The sequence below is a fragment of the Salvelinus sp. IW2-2015 genome, unplaced genomic scaffold, assembly GCF_002910315.2.
Source record: "Salvelinus sp. IW2-2015 unplaced genomic scaffold, ASM291031v2 Un_scaffold1076, whole genome shotgun sequence".
NCBI lineage: Eukaryota > Metazoa > Chordata > Actinopteri > Salmoniformes > Salmonidae > Salvelinus > Salvelinus sp. IW2-2015.
Genome location: NW_019942717.1, coordinates 105,928 through 117,919, shown reverse-complemented (window position 1 = coordinate 117,919; position 11,992 = coordinate 105,928).

Sequence of the window (11,992 nt, the reverse complement as noted above, 5' to 3'; positions counted from 1 at the left end):
CGGAGTGACTGACAGGTTTGGGGTGAGTCGTTAGGTCAACCTGGAGGAACATGTTCGGAGTGACTGACAGATTCGGGGTGAGTCGTTAGGTCAACCTGGAGGAACATGTTAGGAGTGACTGACAGACTTGGAGTGAGTCGTTAGGTCAACCTGGAGGAACATGTTTGAAGTGACTCACAGACTTGTAGTGAGTCGTTATGTCAACCTGGAGGAACATGTTCGAAGTGACTGACAGACTTGGAGTGAGTCGTTAGGTCAACCTGGGGAACATGTTCGGAGTGACTGACAGACTTGGAGTGAGTCGTTATGTCAACCTGGAGAAACATGTTCGGAGACTGACAGACTTGGAGTGAGTCGTTAGGTCAACCTGGAGGAACATGTTCGGAGTGACTGACAGGCTTGGAGTGAGTCGTTATGTCAACCTGGAGAAACATGTTCACAGACACATGCCAGATTAAAGACGGACTAAGAAGTTTCCCCAAATGTTTTCCCCATGATCTGTTCTTACCAGCTTCTACTGTATTGTACTGTATGTTCTGTTCAGCATCTACGGTATCCCTCTAAGTTGTGCGTGGGCACGCAGCTCCCCTGGGACTGCCTCACTGAAGAAATATCAGCCCCGTGCAGAGAAGCACGAGATTGAACTTCACTCAACTTTCTGGTTTTACCCTTTAGTTAACACAATCAACATTTCCCTTTACTGTGGGGATTGCCAATATTAGCCACTTTGAATGCAACATACCAAAACAAATCGAACTATGCAAGAGATTGTCTTGTAGGCAGAACGCACCTGAGTAGGAAGGACTACAGACCGGTGTGTCAAAACCATCATATCTGCAGTATCCCTATATGCAAATATACCATTGCCATATATGGATCTGTGTCATTCACTTTGAACTGGACTGTGTTTACAGCATGAGTGGTCACAAGTAGATGTGCTTGATTTGAGATCAAAGCGAAAGCTATATGTAGCCACGTGTGCACATGTGTTCGTATTGCTAGTTAGTGAGTTATTAGCCCAGTTGTAGGTCATTTCTAGTCAACAATGGGGGAATGGTTGCTTCCTACAAGAGCACAAAACGTGTGCATTTCTAGCCATCTTTGAAAAGCAAGTCAGGTAAAGAGCTTTTTATGTCTTAAAGGGGCAGTGTTGTATTTTGAGAAACAGGCTTGAACAAGCTGAGTCTGATTCTCTGTATTAAATAGGGATAATAATGAACTGTCACGTCCTGACCATAGAGAGTCCTTATTTTCTATGGTAGAGTAGGTCAGGGCGTGACTGGGGGGTTGGTCTAGTTTATATTTTCTATGTGGGGTTCTAGTTTTGTTTTCTATGTTGGTGTTTGGTATGATTCCCAAATTAGAAGCAGCTGGCTATCGTTGTCTCTAATTGGGGATCATATTTGTCACAAAGTGTCACATCATATATGTCACAAAGTGCTATACAGAAACTCAGCCTAAAACCCCAAACAGGAAGCAATGCAGTCTCATGGAAACGTAGGCATGAATGATAAAACAGCTATTTCCATGTTAAAATGTAATGGGATGCATTTTCTGTCATGTTTTGTCTTTGATCATCATGTCTTGTCCCTGTGCTTCCCTCTGCTGGTCTTATTAGGTTCTTTCCCTCTTTCTATCCCTCTCTCTCCTCCTCCCTCTCTCCCTCTCCCGCTCTCTCTCTCTATCGTTCCGTTCCTGCTCCCAGCTGTTTCTCATTCTCCTAACGACCTCATTTACTCTTTCACACCTGTCCCCTATTTTGCCTCGATTAGAGTCCCTATTTCTCCCTCTGTTTTTCCGCTTCTGTCCTTGTCGGATTCTTGTTTATGTTGCTGTTCTGTGTCCTGTATCCGCCCTGTCGTGTTTTTGCCTTCTGCAGATGCTGCGTGTGAGGCAGGTGTCTATGTCAAGCTACCGGCCTGTGCCTTCCTGAAGCGACCTGCAGTCTGTGGTCGCGTCTCCAGTCGTTCTCTCTGCGCGACGAGAGGAGGTTTCAGTTCCTGTTTTGGATTACCTTTGATAATTCCCTGAGAATCATTGTTGTTTAAGACTGGAATAAGTACTCGTTTCTATTACGTCGCTTTTGGTCCTCATTCACCAGCATAACATTTCTCCATTGTTTTGATGGTAGGCCACTCTGAAAGGCCTATACAGTGGGGCAAAAAGTATTTAGTCAGCCCACCAATTGTGCAAGTTCTCCCCACTTAAAGATGAAGAGAGGCCTGTAATTTCATCATAGGTTACACTTCAACTATGACAGACAAAATGAGAAAAAAAATTCCGGGAAAACACTTGTAGGATTTTAATTAATTTATTTGCAAATTATGGTGGAAATAAGTTTTTGGTCACCTACAAACAAGCAAGATTTCTGGCTCTCACTAGACCTGTAATTCTTCTTTCCTATTATAATCATATCGCCACAGCAGCCATGTGGTCAATGTTATCACTGTAAAATAAAAATGGGTACAGCCCATTGTTCACACTAAAGCGCGCACCAGAATGTTCCACTGATTTTCACAACGTTCAATTGGCGCTCGTCAGACTGAAAATTTACTCCAATGTACATGTTTTGGGGGGGGGGAGAGAAAATTGCTAAAGACATATCAAAATGGAGCCTGCATTTGGACTTTCCCACGACAAAGCCTGAGGGCCCAACAGCCAGACACTGGAAATGATTATAGTCCCACATGTATCTTAGACTTCCCATTACAAAGCTAAGCACTTTTTGATGGACATGCAAGAAAAACAAAGAAACACAACTCCAACAAATTGGGCAGCTCCAAACTAGAACATCTCTTTCTCTGGGAAAAATGTCATCTGTTTTCAACATTCCCTTCCCATCCCAGGACGGGACGGATGTACGGGCGGCGATGGGGACTACAAATCTACAGACCACTCATGTAGTGGTGTTTCTCCCCCTCAGAGTTACATCCCAGACTGACATGTGCTGCCTATCTCTGGCAGGGCTGGTGGTGGGCATGGTAAGCATATGTTATAAAGAACATCAGGTGTGTGTGTGTGTGTGTTGTGTGTGTGTGTGTGTGTGTGTGTGTGGTGTGTGTGTGTGTGTTGTGTGTGTGTGTGGTGTGTGTGTGCGTGCGTGCGTTGTTTGTGTGTGTGCGTGCGTGCATGCGACTGTGAGCGTATGTTATTAAAAAAGAGATAAGGGAACATCAAGGTACAGGGCTGAAGGGGAGAGAGAGGAGAGAAAGAGGAAAGAGAGAGTGAGCGAGAGGTGTGAGAGAAGGGGAGAGAGGTGAGAAGAGAGGTGTGAGAGAAGGGGAGAGAGGTGAGAGAGAGGGCGAAGAGAGGGTAGAGAGGTGAAGAGAAGGGGGAGGGAGAGAGGTGGAGAGCGAGGAGAGAGGATAGTGAGAAGGTGAGAAGAGAGGAGGGAGAGAGGTGAAGAGAGAATAGAGGATAAGAGAGAGAGGAGAGAGAGAGGAGAGTGAGAGGTGTGAGAGAGAGGGAGAGAGGTGAGAGAGAAATAGAGCGATAGAGAGAGAGTAGAGAGAGGAGAGTGAGAGGGGAGAAGAAGGGGAGAGAGAGGAGAAAGGGGAGAGAGGGTACAGAGAGGTGGAGAGAAGGGGGAGGAGAGAGGTGAGAGCGAGGAGAGAGGAAGTGAGACGGTGAGAGAGAGGAGGGAGAGAGGGGGAGAGAGGGGAGAGGGAGGAGTGAGAGAGAGCTGAGAGAGGAGAGAGAGAAGTGAGAGAGGGTAGAGAGAGAGAGGAGAGAGAGAGGTGATGTGTAGCCTATTGTGCGCGATGAATGTGCAAATCGGTGATTCAGTGCATTGTGTTTGGTTTAGGCATTAAGAATAAAACTGCATTAGAATAAGCTGCATTAGAATAAAGCTGCATTAGAATATAAACTGCATTAGAATAAGCTGCATTAGAATAAGCTGCATTAGAATAAGCGCATCAGAAAAAGCTGCATTAGTATAAAAGCTGCATTAGAATAAGCTGCATTAGAATAAGCTGCATTAGAATAAGCTGTGTCAATAATTGCAGCCATATAGGTGGTAATGTCTCTCTAGAATCTGATCCGTTGTCGTATTGTGAAATAAGATTTGAATGGAGAAGGCTGATCCGAGAGCAGCGCCCCATTTCTTTCGATCCTAACGAAACACTAGCGAACGTTCTCTCTGCGTCGTGTTTTAGGAAACGCATGTTACATCTTCGGCCATTGTAGGAAAGATGCAGCGTTAAAACACGCTAAAGCCTAAGTTCCATTGCTATTGGGAAACCGGGCCCTGGTTGATTTAGTTTACTTACTAAACCTCCTGGAGTTTCTTGGTCTGGTTGATTTAGTTTACTTACTAAACCTCCTGGAGTTTCTTGGTCTGGTTGATTTAGTTTACTGACTAAACCTCCTGGAGTTTCTTGGTCTGGTTGATTTAGTTACTTACTAAACCTCCTGGAGTTTCTTGGTCTGGTTGATTTAGTTAACTTACTAAACCTCCTGGAGTTTCTTGGTCTGGTTGATTTAGTTTACTTACTAAACCTCCTGGAGTTCTTGGTCTGGTTGATTGAGTTTACTGACTAAACCTCCTGGAGTTTCTTGTCTGGTTGATTGAGTTTACTTACTAACTCCTGGAGTTTCTTGTCTGGTTGATTTAGTTTACTGACTAAACCTCCTGGAGTTTTTGTCTGGTTGATTGAGTTTACTGACTAAACCTCCTGGAGTTTCTTGGTCTGGTTGATTGAGTTTACTGACTAAACCTCCTGGAGTTTCTTGTCTGGTTGATTTAGTTTACTTACTAAACCTCCTGGAGTTTCTTGTCTGGTTGATTTAGTTTACTTACTAAACCTCCTGGAGTTTCTTCTGGTCTGGTTGATTTAGTTTACTTACTAATCCTCCTGGAGTTGCTGGTCTGGTGTTTGAGTTTACTTATTAAACCTCCTGGAGATTCTTGGTCTGGTGGTTTGAGTTTACTTACTAAACCTCCTGGAGATTCTTGGTCTGGTTGATTTAGTTTACTGACTAAACCTCCTGGAGTTTCTTGGTCTGGTTGATTTAGTTTACTTACTAAACCTCCTGGAGTTTCTTGGTCTGGTTGATTGAGTTAACTTACTAAACCTCCTGGAGTTTCTTGTCTGGTTGATTTAGTTTACTTACTAAACCTCCTGGAGTTTCTTGGTCTGGTTGATTTAGTTAACTTACTAAACCTCCTGGAGTTTCTTGGTCTGGTTGATTTAGTTTACTTACTAAACCTCCTGGAGTTTCTTGGTCTGGTTGATTTAGTTTACTTACTAAACCTCCTGGAGTTTCTTGGTCTGGTTGATTTAGTTTACTGACTAAACCTCCTGTAGTTTCTTGGTCTGGTTGATTTAGTTTACTTACTAAACTCCTGGAGTTTTCTTGGTCTGGTTGATTTAGTTAACTTACTAAACCTCCTGGAGTTTCTTGGTCGGAATTTGCAGCGAAGCAAATATTTGTGCATCAGTGTTTTTCAAACGGTTGTGATTAGATACACTCACTAAAACATGAATCTGTTCTTCTACAAAATATGATGTCCTGTTGTCACAAATGCCTAGGGGTTACACAACTTACTTTCCCATTGAGTTATTTAGATATTTTAGATATTGAGATAATCTAGAGGCCAAATGCTTTGAAAATGTGTTTTTGGTAACCTGTTCTTGTACATCTCTGCTGTGTACTCCTACTTTGACCCACTGGGCAATTTGGAAACACACAGATACTCTGTCATGATGTCATATCTCTTGTGTCCTCCATAGTGGAGAGATAGGTCACTGTGTTCCTTCTGGCTGATTGTAAAGGACAGAAAGAGTCTGAAGCTCTGAGACCATTGTCAAGCCCCAGTGTCAGAGTCCTCCTCGCAGACAAAAGGCCAGCTCATCTATACCCTCATCCAAAAAGCTTTGTAGAACGTTTAAACAAGAGCCATGATACAATCTCACACTTTCCATCTCTGTTATCCGTGTGAGGTTATGTATATAAGAGACCAGGAGAGGAGTGCAAAGTGGACGTGGAGGGAATTTCAGTTCCCGGTCCATAAAGAGCAAAGGGTTAGCATGTGGTAGCAAAAATGGGGCATCCATCTGTGTCGCTCACACTCTTTTTTGTTTTCTTAAAACGCCATTATTTAATTGTCCCTTAAACATGGTGATTTCAGTTTTTCCAGAGCAGAGGCCCAAGCTGGGACCAATCGGTGTGACTCCTCTCTTCGTCAGGGTCTGGGGATGTTTTAAAATCACCCTGCTACTCCCAAGGAATTTAAAACATTTATTTAACGAGGCAATTCAGTTAAGAAGAAATTCTTATTTACAATGACAGCCTACCAGGGAACTGCCTTGTTCAGGGGCAGAACAACAGATTTTTACCCTGTCAACTCTGGGATTTGGCCTAGCAACCTTTCAGTTACTGGCCCAATGCTCTAACCACTAGGCTACCTGCTCTAACCACTAGGCTACCTGCCGCCCCAGGCTCATTAGTGAAGGTCCAAAAACTCTGCGGAACATTTTTCCATTAACTCTGTCTTGGTTCACTCTCTCTGAAACCTCAGCTATATGTGTAAATGAAACAGTAGTCTATAGTCAGTGAGAGAGCGAGACAGTGAATGCTAGTTCTCCTCTGTTGACTATAAAGCTGAGAGGGAATGGAGGTCATCTTGGATTAGGTAACCTCTCTCTGTGTGACTCTGATTTTCTCATCCTGCCGCTACAGTAAAAAGTGACCCCTTGTCTGAGGTTTTTCAAAGTTCATATTTTACATACTTTTCGTCCAGGTGCGTCTCCCAGTATAGGTAGATGTCTTCATCTTAACCTGCTGTTTATGTTTAAAGGTGTTTTTATATCAATATAAAATAATATCTGGGTAACAATTATTAAGTACCTTACTGTAATAGATTTCCATTAAAATGGGCAAAAGTAGCTTTTTAGCAAAAAAAAAACTAAAAATGAAAACTATCTGTTATTGGCAGTAACATTGTAAACGTGTGAATACATTTGATCAGTGTTATTTATCACATGGCAATGTTTTCTGTGGAAAGCCTAAACTCCAGCCCATGTAAACCTGCTGATTAGAAGGTCCTGTGTAGATTGCATTTTCAACCAGCAACTATCAGGATAGAACACTGGTCACATTTATTCACACTTTTACAGTGTTTTCATCAACATCATTTTGACAGCACTGGGCCTTTCAAGAATCTGCTGGGTTTAAATGACCTGCCAGCATCTGGCCACAGCCCCCTCTCTCTTCTTTCTCTCTCTCTCTCTCTCTCTCTTATTTCTCTCTCTCTCTCTCTACTCTCTTCTACCTCTCACTTTCTCGCTCTCTCTGTCTCTCTCTCTGTCTTTCTCTCTCCATCTTATGTGTGTGTGAGCGTGTGTGGGTGTGTGTCTAGACAAACAGTGCATAACACTGGCTAGAGCCACTCATTGTGGAAAGAGGGGCTTATAATATTGACTTGTTACGTCAGAATTCCCTGGCCAGGGTCAGTTGTTATAGAACCCAGAGGCTGCCCCGACAGCCCACCCGTAAAGACCTAAAATAGATTAGCTGCTGAATTACACCGCAGGTCTCTCTGTCTGCCGTGTCCCTCCCGATACCTACACTCAGACAGCAGTGCAATTGATTTTAGGAAACGGATAATGGCTTTATCACTGGGGTACCTGAGACTGTGTGTGAATGCATGGCATAGAGCCAGGAGTTAGTCCTGAAAACCTTCAGGTCATGTGTTAACCCTGTACATGACCTACCCTTGGAATTTCATTCCCATTTTATAGAGTTGAAATGAAAATACGGACGACTTGCCAGTGTTGTGGTACGCAGTGGGAAGTATAATTTAAATAACCTTCAGTCATGAATGAAGACATGTTAAACATGTTGGAGAAACATCTCCTAGAGCCCGCATTATCTCTCCTGGAACTAGAGGACTTTCCTAGGTAACAGTAGAGATCACACTGTAAAACCCAAGTCTCCCTTTATCTCTCCTGAAACTAAGGACTTTCCTAGGTAACAGTAGAGATCAACACTGTAAAACCCAAGTCTCCATTTATCTCTCCTGGAACTAGAGGACTTTCCTAGGTAACAGTAGAGATCACACTGTAAAACCCAAGTTCTCCCATTATCTTCTCCTGGAACTAGAGGACTTCCCTAGGTAACAGTAGAGATCACACTGTAAAACCCAAGTCTCCCTTTATCTCTCCTGGAACTAGAGGACTTTCCTAGGTAACAGTAGAGATCAACATGTAAAACCCAAGTCTCCCATTTATCTCTCCTGGAACTAGAGGACTTTCCCTAGGAACAGTAAGGATCACACTGTAAACCCAAGTCTCCCTTTATCTCTCCTGAAACTAGAGGACTTTCCTAGGTAACAGTAGAGATCACACTGTAAAACCCAAGTCTCCCTTTATCTCTCCTGGAACTAGAGACTTCCCTAGGTAACAGTAGAGATCACACTGTAAAACCCAAGTCTCCCTTATCTCTCCTGGAACTAGAGGACTTTCCTAGGTAACAGTAGAGATCACACTGTAAACCCAAGTCTCCCATTATCTCTCCTGAACTAGAGGACTTTCCTAGGTAACAGTAGAGATCACACTGTAAAACCCAAGTCTCCCTTTATCTCTCCTGGACTAGAGGACTTCCTAGGTAACAGTAGAGATCACACTGTAAAACCCAAGTCTCCTGTATCTCTCCTGGAACTAGAGGACTGTCCTAGGTAACAGTAGAGATCACACTGTAAAACCAAGTCTCCCATTATCTCTCCTGGACACTAGAGGACTTTCCTAGGTAACAGTAGAGATCAACACTTGTAAACCCAAGGCCCCTTATCTCTCCTGGAAACTAGAGGACTTTCTAGGTAACAGTAGAGATCACACTGTAAAACCCAAGTCTCCCTGTATCTCTCCTGGAACTAGAGGACTTTCCTAGGTAACAGTAGAGATCACACTGTAAACCCAAGTCTCCATTATCTCTCCTGGAACTAGAGGACTTTCCTAGGTAACAGTAGAGATCACACTGTAAAACCCAAGTCCCCCTTTATCTCTCCTGGAACTAGAGGACTTTCCCTAGGTAACAGTAGAGATACACTAAACCAGTCTCCATTATCTCTCGCTGGAACTAGAGGACTTTCCTAGGTAACAGTAGAGATCAACATGTAAAACCCAAGTCTCCTTATCTCTCCTGGAACTAGAGGACTTTCCTAGGTAACAGTAGAGATCACACTGTAAAACCCAAGTCTCCCTGTATCTCTCCTGGAACTAGAGGACTTTCCTAGGTAACAGTAGAGATCACACTGTAAAACCAAGTCTCCCATTATCTCTCCTGGAACTAGAGGACTTTCCTAGGTAACAGTAGAGATCACACTGTAAAACCCAAGTCCCCTTTATCTCTCCTGGAACTAGAGGACTTTCCTAGGTAACAGTAGAGATCACACTGTAAAACCCAAGTCCCCTTTATCTCTCCTGGAACTAGAGGACTTTCCTAGGTAACAGTAGAGATCACACTGTAAAACCCAAGTCTCCCTTTATCTCTCAAATGTCCTTGGCACACACTGTACATTTTCAATCTAAGAAATGTGGAGGAAGCCCACAAATGAGCAGCTTTTAAAATATAAGCAGCTTTTAAAATATAAACCCAGTCTCCCTTTATCTCTCAAATGTCCTTGGCACACACTGTACATTTTCAACATCTAAGAAATGTGGAGGAAGCCACAAATGAGCAGCTTTTAAAATATTTCAATAAAATATGGAAATACTGTTGCGTAATAATATTATTCCAATATCTATTGAAGAAAGTACGTGCCATAACTGGGTTCATTAATTTTTGTCATTCTTCTTCAACCTGGTCTCAGAGCATTTCGTATTATTCTGTACGTTAATCCGAGACACTCCATTTAGTATGATATTTTACGTTTTTGTATTGTATATATTAATTTGTGGATGTCCGTTACCCATTTCATATGATATGTTTACGAAATACAATTTGTTTTATATGTTACGAATTTGTAAAATGTACAATATGTTATGAAATTGAAAAACGTATGATATGTTACGAATTCTAGCTGTGTGGCTTGTGGCTAACGTTAGCTAGCTGGCTAATGTTAGCTAAGCTAGGGGTTAGGGTTAAGGTTAGGGTTAAGTTTAGGAGTTAGGTTAAAGGGTTAGGTTAGGGGAAGGGTTAGGAGTTAGGTTAAAGGGTTAAGGTTAGGGGAAGGGTTAGCTAACATGCTAAGTAGTTGAAAAGTAGCTAATTAGCTACAATTTTGACCTTGTCCATGATGAGATTCGAACGCGCAACCTATTGTAACCGTCTGTCTTATGTAACCGTGACAAACATTACATATCATTACATTTAAGTCATTTAGCAGACGCTCTTATCCAGAGCGACTTACAAATTGGTGCATTCACCTTATGATATCCAGTGGAACAACCACTTTACAATAGTGCATCTAACTCTTTTTAAGGGGGAGGGGGGGGTTAGAAGGATTACTTTATCCTATCCTAGGTATTCCTTAAAGAGGTGGGGTTTCAGGTGTCTCCGGAAGGTGGTGATTGACTCCGCTGACCTGGCGATCGTGAGGGAGTTTGTTCCACCATTGGGGTGCCAGAGCAGCGAACAGTTTTGACTGGGCTGAGCGGGAACTGTACTTCCTCAGAGGTAGGGAGGCGAGCAGGCCAGAGGTGGATGAACGCAGTGCCCTTGTTTGGGTGTAGGGCCTGATCAGAGCCTGAAGGTACGGAGGTGACAAACATAACATATCATACTAATTTGAGTGTCCCGGATTTACATTTACTATGTTAAGTCTAGTCTATGAGACCAGGCTGGATGAAGCCATTGACTCAGAATGATATTCTGAGAATGTTTTCACTTTAGGAACAGGACATAATCGAACTTCACACTCTCCCCTCTCCCTTATCCCTCCTCTGGCCATACCTTAATGTGGTCTGGCCCACATGTGCTGTCATCATGTGGAGGTCTTTTATGAGACACAAGAAACCAGAGGAGTACTGGGTGGAGGCAGCCAACAGTTGTTCTCTCTGGCATCTCTTCCTGTCCACCCCTAAACTGTCCAGATAGCCTCCGGTCCCATACCTTACCGTACTTCCAATAACACATCCATTTGATAGATTGTGTAAATATTTCTTGGTGTTTTGTAAGTATCCAACATATGTGTGGTGTGTTTGTGTGTATCCATGTCTGTCTAACTTGGTGCCCGTGTCATGACTTGGTGACTGTGCGATACTGATACCCATGGTAATCTCTTAGCGGGTACCAGATGAGAGGGCATTGCCCTGTCCTTGAACCCTAACCATTGATCAAGAAGAAAACAGTTATTGTACCTTTATATGGCTTTTGCTGACATGGCCATCTAGTAATTACCAATTTTCCTCCACAATGGCACTGTGGTCTCATATCCTACGGCTGGAGAGGACAATGTTGAAGGTATAATAACCCAGTGGAAATGTGTGTAAAATCACAACTATTCCATAGGATTTTCCACCAGTGGGCACTGGCGTTTTGACGTAACCGCCATCCCACGATATTGTTTTGAAGTGGAACTGAACTCCTGTCCATTGAAGAGTGACAAAGCTGCAAAACAGCTGTGTGCCTCGACTGCGTCTATCCATACTTTCTAGTTACAATGAAGTGATTTGTAATTTGGCTGGCCCTCCCTGTGCTGTGTCTTTGGGTTTCTTCTCTCCTCCCTCCCTCCTCTCCTCCTTTCTTTTGTTCCCTCGTTCCCCATGCAGAGTGACTCCAGGGCTACAGCATGAACGAAGCCTGGGCGGTCACTGGGTTGCCAGTTCTAACAGCTCAGCCTGCTACCCCTGAGATCATGACAGGTTTGTTTATGAGGTGGACGGAGCAGAAGTCAAACCAGGTCATCACTGAATGCTCCCCTCCTCTTCTCTCCCCTCCCCTCCTCTTCTCTTTCCTCCCCTCCTCTCCTCTCCCCTGCCTCCTTTCTCTCCTCTTCCCTCCCCTCCTTCTCTCCTCTCCTCTCCTCCCCTCCTCCTCCTCTTCTCCC